The sequence below is a fragment of the Betta splendens genome, chromosome 3 (assembly GCF_900634795.4).
Source record: "Betta splendens chromosome 3, fBetSpl5.4, whole genome shotgun sequence".
NCBI classification, from domain to species: Eukaryota; Metazoa; Chordata; class Actinopteri; order Anabantiformes; family Osphronemidae; genus Betta; species Betta splendens.
In genome coordinates, this window is record NC_040883.2 from 10,265,433 (window position 1) to 10,272,506 (window position 7,074).

The 7,074-nt window shown below is 49.7% G+C and overlaps 1 long non-coding RNA gene across 1 annotated transcript; it reads right to left on the bottom strand.

Moving 5' to 3' along the window:
• Positions 1–1,002: 1,002 nt before the first annotated feature.
• On the bottom strand, positions 1,003–6,786 carry LOC114852681 (uncharacterized). The gene is made up of 3 exons (XR_005897485.2): positions 6,441–6,786; positions 4,876–5,063; positions 1,003–4,689 (listed from the first exon to the last, which is right to left on the bottom strand). It is a non-coding gene; the product is annotated as an uncharacterized LOC114852681 (long non-coding RNA).
• Between the last annotated feature and the right edge of the window lie 288 nt (positions 6,787–7,074).

Below are 7,074 nucleotides of genomic sequence, written 5' to 3' on the forward strand. Positions count from 1 at the left end.
GGTCCACTGTGGAGTTGTGGGTTAACAACGCAAGTTAGCGAGTACAGTAGTTTTCAGACTAGCGGCTGTGAATGTTCTCGCCGTTACCCTGATGAGTGTAGCATCTCCTCCTCTTTGTGAGGCTTAATTACATCAGGGGCGTAAACCCCCTCGACTCGTACAGTGGCTAAGTTGATGCATCACCTGTCAGGGGCAGAACTGGGTCATGTAGCGACGCTGCCTGTCTGCTGATGCCAACCCGTCTCTCAGTGTAGGGTTATAAAAAGTTCTGAATTTAGAGTCAAGTATCCACATTTTCGACGACGCACGCACACTCCTACCTCCCATTTGTTCTCCCTGCTCATCGAAATCCGCAACAGATCCTTCTGCCAGCTGGAAAAGCAATCAAGCAGTGGCAGCTCCGTGGGCATGATGTGGAATCAGGATCCTGGCTCTCCACACAGCAGAGCGAGGCGTCCCGTCTCCCCGGGAAGCTTAGCAGCACGCGCTACCATTTAACAAGGCTTCGTCTTCCAGCCAGCATCTTCCTGCTCTGTGCTGAGTTTCCACAGCATCAGTCACCGTAGTACTGGTGTCATAAAACATCATGAGTGGAATGTTTGTCAAGACCCCGGGGCCTCTGAGCCCCTCACTCCCTCATCCTAAAGAGTAGGATGATGTTCTCGGTGCTGTTGCTTTTGCTCCAGCTAGGCTAATGCTAAGCTGCCCGCTGTAGTGTGTGTGTGTGTGTGTGTGTGTGTGTGTGTGTGTGTGTGTGTGTGTGTGTGTGTGTGTGTGTGTGTGTGTGTGTGTGTGTGTGTGTGTGTGTGTGTGTGTGTGAGAATAAGTCTTACTTATTAAGTTAAGTTTTTTCATTGCTGCTGCTCAGCGGGCAGTTTAACAACTGATGAGGCCTTAGTTGTGCCAGAAAGTAAAAGCAGAGAGTGTAGATGCTCAGGAATTGGAAATCTACGGAGCAAGAGCCTTTATCGTTACGGGGAGAGTTTCCACGTGAGCTGAGCGGCTGCATCGGTTCGGCTGAGATAAACGGTAACGGCTTTAAAAGCATCTTATTCTTCCTTTTCTCGCGTATTTTCTCTTTAGGAATTTGCACGATGATGATTGGTTCTTTGTAAACCCAAAAGCCTGGAACTGAGTCAGTTCAGCGCTAAAAGAAAGTCGGACTCGTGTGGCGCTGTGTGGATCAGATATGCCCTCTGTCTGTCTCCATGGGTTCCATGCCAGTGTTTATTCAAAAGCCAAAACTAGAGGCTCTCTCTCATCCAAAAACCTTCAATAAGTTTGTGATTGTGGCCTGAATTTCACGTTATTCATAGCTTAAATCACAGAAAATACTATAACCCACAACAGAGATAAAATGATTACAAAACCTAACTGCATAACAAAGTTACAAAGGCCTTCCGTCCATAATTGATCTTTCCTTCTGTCCGTCCATAATTGATCCTTCCGTCCGTCTGTCCATCATTGATCCGTCCTTGATCCGTCTGATGTTCACCGTAGTAAATGGTGGACGGATGCCAGCGTTTACCTGCCGGCGGCTCCTCTGAGCTGTCACGCCGCCTGTTAGCTGCCTGGCGTTTGACCTCCTGTGTTTTCTGCTCCGCTCCTCGTCCAGCCTCTTAGCTGTGATCAGCGTTTAATAATCGTGACAGGTTCGTGCTGCTTCGTCCTCGTCTCCATGTCGTGCTCCTGCATTCAGTGTTTCTGAGCTGTGACAGAAATCGATATGTTCTTTTGTTGCCAAGCATAAATAGAGTTTTCATTTGTGGTTATAACATTACTGCGGCCTACGTACAGAACACGCTGCTGTTCTCCTTCAGCACATTTGATTTAGACCCGCTGTCTGGCGCACGTAACTCTATTTACCTTCCATGTGAGCAAAACTGTGTATTAGTTTTGCCGTGTGGGGAATTTGCATTTGTTTGTGGTGCAGCAGCGACAGATCACATCATTCTCCCTCCTGCTGGCTGCAGTTTGCTTTGTAACTGGATGAAGTGGAGCTGCTGCAAACGCGCATATACATGATTACATTGGGTGAAATTGAAAACAGAGGTGAGCTGATGCGAGTGAATCAATCACGTCTCCAGAGGGTTTTCATTATGACCCATCACCGGTCACGTTCCTGTCGAGACGCCGCTGCAGAGCAGCGAGCCACTCCTCAATCACAGCACATTCCCACAACTCCAGCCGAGTCAATATTGCATTTGGAGCGTGGACGGACATATGGTCGTCTGCTGGAGACTGGAGTTTGGTTCCCTTTGCTGCAGTGCTTTTCAACTCCGCTCGTGTTTTGAACTCTTCATCTGTTTATCTCAGCAGGATCATTAGTTGCAGTGAGTGAGTTATCGTGGAGTTACAGCTTCAGCATCTGCTCTGTTACACACGAGCGCAGACAATATTTAGACGCATCAAATCAGAAGGAGCTTTCATTGTGTCTTCAGCAAAGCAGATTCTCGGTATCTATTTACATCTGTTTGTTGGTTTTGCTGCTGCGTGGGAGACGGAAGTAGAAAAGCACCGAAGCCCAAGACTTTAAATACACACAGAGCCAATATCAGTCGTGCATAAGTTGTTCCTCTCGCAGCAGAGACAACAGAACCTCCCCATCGCTTGTGTGGCTGCGTTAGTGCTCCAGCTGTTACTGGGCTTCACCGGCAGCGCTGGAATAAATGCTCAATTAAATTGCTCAATTTAATCCATTCAACTCTGCGGAGCTGTTTAAAGAGCCTTTCAGACAATGACCGTATAATGACACAACACATGCATGTGTGAATTTCTATACACTTAAAGTGCGTGTGAACCGCACGGATACAGAAATACACGGACTCGACTGTTTACGCTACAGTGACTGATGCGGGTTGGACACTTTCCTTTTCAGCCTCCTGCTGTTTCCACCCTCACATCTATCTCAAGGTCAACATGGAGAGACGCTTCTGCCTGAAAAGCTAATTCAGGAAGCAGAGATCAATGTGTTAACAGGCACAGAGCAGGTGTCTGTGTGCTGTGGTGTCTTCCTTCAACGTGGTGCATGCTGTTCTGGGCTCTGCCGTTGTAGCGACCAATTACATAGTGTGTTCACATCCACCCCCCCGCCCACTGAGGATGCTGTGGAGGGCCAGTGCGTTTATATCAACCTGCTTCAGCATCACTGCTGCGCATCCGGGGGGATGTGTCCTCCCACCGTACCCAGCAGCAAGCGATTGAATGGGTCCAATGATGGAGTCCCACTTAAACAGTCAGTTTGCCTGAAGAGCGTTTGCTCCACCCTCAGAGAACCGGCGTTCTTCAGACCTGTGCTGATGGTCGGGGTCTGTTGGTCTCACACTAACTGCTGAACGCCGAGGAGGCAGCAAACATGGCAGGAAACGAGTGTGACCTTTGTGAACATGGCAGCAGTGAATGTTAATGCGTCTCTCGCTGCTGGATGCGCAACACCGCATTGTTCCTAACAGCTTGATGGGATCAACATGCTGTAAGCCGGCGTCGGCAGCACTGACCATTAAACAGCCCAAACTGTCAATGTGGCTTTGAATGCCAGTTTTGCAGTCTATATACAGTATGGATAAACGTGACAAAGACCTCGGTTTGTTCTGTGATGTGTGTCTGATGTGTGTGTGTGTGTGTGTGTGTGTGTTGACTGATGAGCTTGGTGCTGCCGGTCTCGCTTGAAAGGAAAAGTTTGTTTTTAAAGTAAAACTCTGAACACGTTTCTTCTTGTTACATGAACTTCTGTAGCTGCGGTCCTCGGAGGCCGCTCTGTGTCTGTGGGTGGTGAAGACATGTGCCTCCGCTTCATCTCACGCCTGTAGAAATACAGAGAGGGAAGAACTGCGCTCCAGCCCCAAACCACACGCTCAGGCTGTTTGGAAGCAGGGAGAACAGCGTCGGTTCTGAAGCCTTGTATCTGTGAGCCGAGTTGAATGGATCTACACAAATGTGGTGCGGATGGATGAGGAAAAGACCACCCAAGCTACGGACAGACATTAAAGTGGTTACTGTAAAGATGAGCAGAGTTGGAGGTGAGCTCACTTGGACCCGACGCCCTGGACCCGCTCGGTCCTGTTCTGAACCTTTGTAAGGAATCATCCTCATGGCTGAAGACTTCTTCATCACTGCTCTGTCCTGGATGGTTGCAGATCGACGTTCACCTCTTGCCCACATGTTTCGTGCACGGAGCTCAGACCTGCGTGTTGAAGCCCCACAGCTCAGAGGTCTTCACCCATGATTATATAAAAGCTGTGTGTTGTCTTCCTGAGGCAGTGGAACAGGCTGACAAATACCTTATTTAATGCAGACTGAAAATATGATTTCATGAAGGAGCAAATAAAGAGTCATGGCTGATTTCTTTTAGTGATTACTTTTCCTGCAAGGAACAAGTAGGTCAACGCTTTCACTCTCTGACTTCTGAAGTTTCCGCTCACGCTTGAAACTTAATGTGGTTTGTTTCCTCCAGCAGAGGAAGTGTGTGTTTAAGAGCGGGCTCCTCAGGGGAGCGTTCCCCGGGTGCTGCAGGGACAGTTGATTATCAGCACACCGTTGGTTCAATCTGTCTTTGAAAATCAACAAAGTCATTCACTCAGCAGGTGGATTCGGGACGGGAGGGTCCTGAGGGGCAGGAGACGCGGAGCTTCAAACGTCCCCGACGGAGGAGCAGGGAGCTGCGGCGAAGCGGCGGCGTTCCCCAGGGCCCTAGACCCGAAGAGCAGCGTTATTCACCCAGACGCTGGTTCAGAGGGAAAACAAACTCCAGCCACACATATTCACCGTGGGACGCTCGCTTTACCCGAAAGGGAAGCCGAGACTGTTGTCGCACTTTACATAACAAAGAACCCCGAAGCCGAAGACACTCAAACACATTCCGCGTGTCTCACTTACCTGTGGAAAAGTTGAGAAGGTCGAGGGGCGCTTGCTATTCCAGGCGAGCGTGGAGGCGGACCTTTGCTTCGCCATCAGTCACAGGAGAGGACGGCTCACGGGGAAGACGAGCGGGGTTTACAGTTCACCTGCGGCTCCGCGAGTGGGCTCACGCCTGAGAAAGACGCTTGAATGATTCATGAGTCCTGCTGATGAAACACATGAAACGGAGGATCAGGTGTCCATCACCACGCAGAACCAAGCGCCCGCTAAAAGGCGCTAAAAACATCTCCACCCATGATTTACAGGCCAACAAACCAACACTGCTTGACTAAACTGACCGTTCTGATTATTGCTCAAACATTTTATCGTCGTCTTCATCTATCGATGACATATTTCCTTTGACTTTGCACCGCCCGCCTATTAACAGCAAGCCTTTCGCTGCCGGCGCTGGGCTTCATTGGCAGCTGTCAGTCAGACAGGCCTCTCTGGTCTGCATTCCTAATGCGGCGCGTTTGGAGCCGTCACCATGTCCAACAGTCCCACCGTCTGGTTATCTAAGTCTTTCTTATCTCAGCCATACTGCCACACAAATCCCCAGAAATGAGTCCTAATCGTGGAGATCTGTGACAGGATTTAGCGCTGGCTCTTTAATTCTCACCGTCCAGGACCACTGGCTGTGTTTTAATTATAGAAACCAATTTGACTTAGACGCTATCTCCAATTTATTTGGTACTTGTCATATCTAACTATTAAAACTTCTGAATTTTTCATTAACTTTTAACTAAATATTATTCAAGTCTTGTGTAATCGGCACATCTCATGTCAACATTCCACCGCGTCGAGTCGTGTGTGGAGAGGACGAAACGAGCGCTCCTCCTCAAAAACAAACACGCGTCGGCTGCTGTCAGTGTTCGGCTTCTGGCCTCAAAAGCAACAAAGAGCTGCAGGAACTGTGAGGTGTGCAGCCCCGAACACGGCGTTGGGCCACGTGGAGACAGCTCCCGTCAGGTTGTTTGACAGGAGACAGGGATCGGACACGGGTGTGATGTTGTGCAGAACACACAGATTGGCAGGCTTGAAAAGCGCCTCCGACTCTCAGCCGCCCGTCAGCCCAAGGACGCGGCTGGACTCAGACTCGGCTAAAATTAGATCGGAACCTTCCTTCGCTGTCTCACACTTTGGGTGAAGTTAGCGAAACATGTCGATTAAATTCCCATCGCTTTAGATATTTATAGAAATACAGCAAGTTTTCCCAAGTTTCACAGAAAGTTGCCTCCGTTCACCCACGTTTGTCATGAATAATAGTTTGCTTTGGCTCCTCTTGGTTACTGTCTGTACTAGCAGCACTAACAGCAGGCAATGCAATGAACTAGAAGCTCAACAACCCAAAGGAATTAAAAAGTCTGGATGGAGAAAACTATACTGTAGGAGATGGAGGGTGAATTCACAGAGGCTGGAGAGAGAGAGACAGTTTAAAACCACTAAGATGCTGCGATCATCTGTGTGGAGACACACATGTATTTGGATGAAGACTCTCCTCCTCTTCCTCCTCCTCCGATGCAGAAATATCACGGCTCGCTCACCTTGTGACTCATCCGCGCTGTGACAGCTTGACATTGGGCTCATCTGCAGCTTCTCATCTCTTAATAGAGCACGCCGGCCCTTCTCCGCTGTTCTGTCTGCACAGGATGAACATGCACAGAGGCAGAAGCACACGGCGGCCAGACATGCTGACACACCAAGCAGGAGATACAGAACCGAAGCGACGCGTCCGCGTCTGGAGCCATGTTAGTGGAGACCACAGGTGAGGGCAACATGTCCCAGTTTCATCTCTGCACACAGTATATGATAGTAAAACTGTCAGATGCCACAGTCGCGGTGCCGTCGAAGCTTGATCCTCCCTGCACCGTGTCTCTACACAGGTATCGCCTCATGGAATGAGGCCTGAAAACAAGCCTGCGCCGCAGAGTCTCCGGCCGCTGGTGGAAGCAGAGCTGAGACGGGGCCAGACGCTGGCCGGATCGGAACCTGCAGGCCTTCTCTCCTCTCCGCCAGCAGAGGTGATGTTTTCCCAGGTTCCGGAGCGCGGCTATAAATCAACTGTGGCGCCGAGCAGATTTTTATCCAGCCTGTGCTACTGGAGGAAGTTCTGCAGGAGCCCCGTCGGCTTCCGCGGGGGAGATAAGTGCACAATTTTCATTCTGAGGAAGAAACATT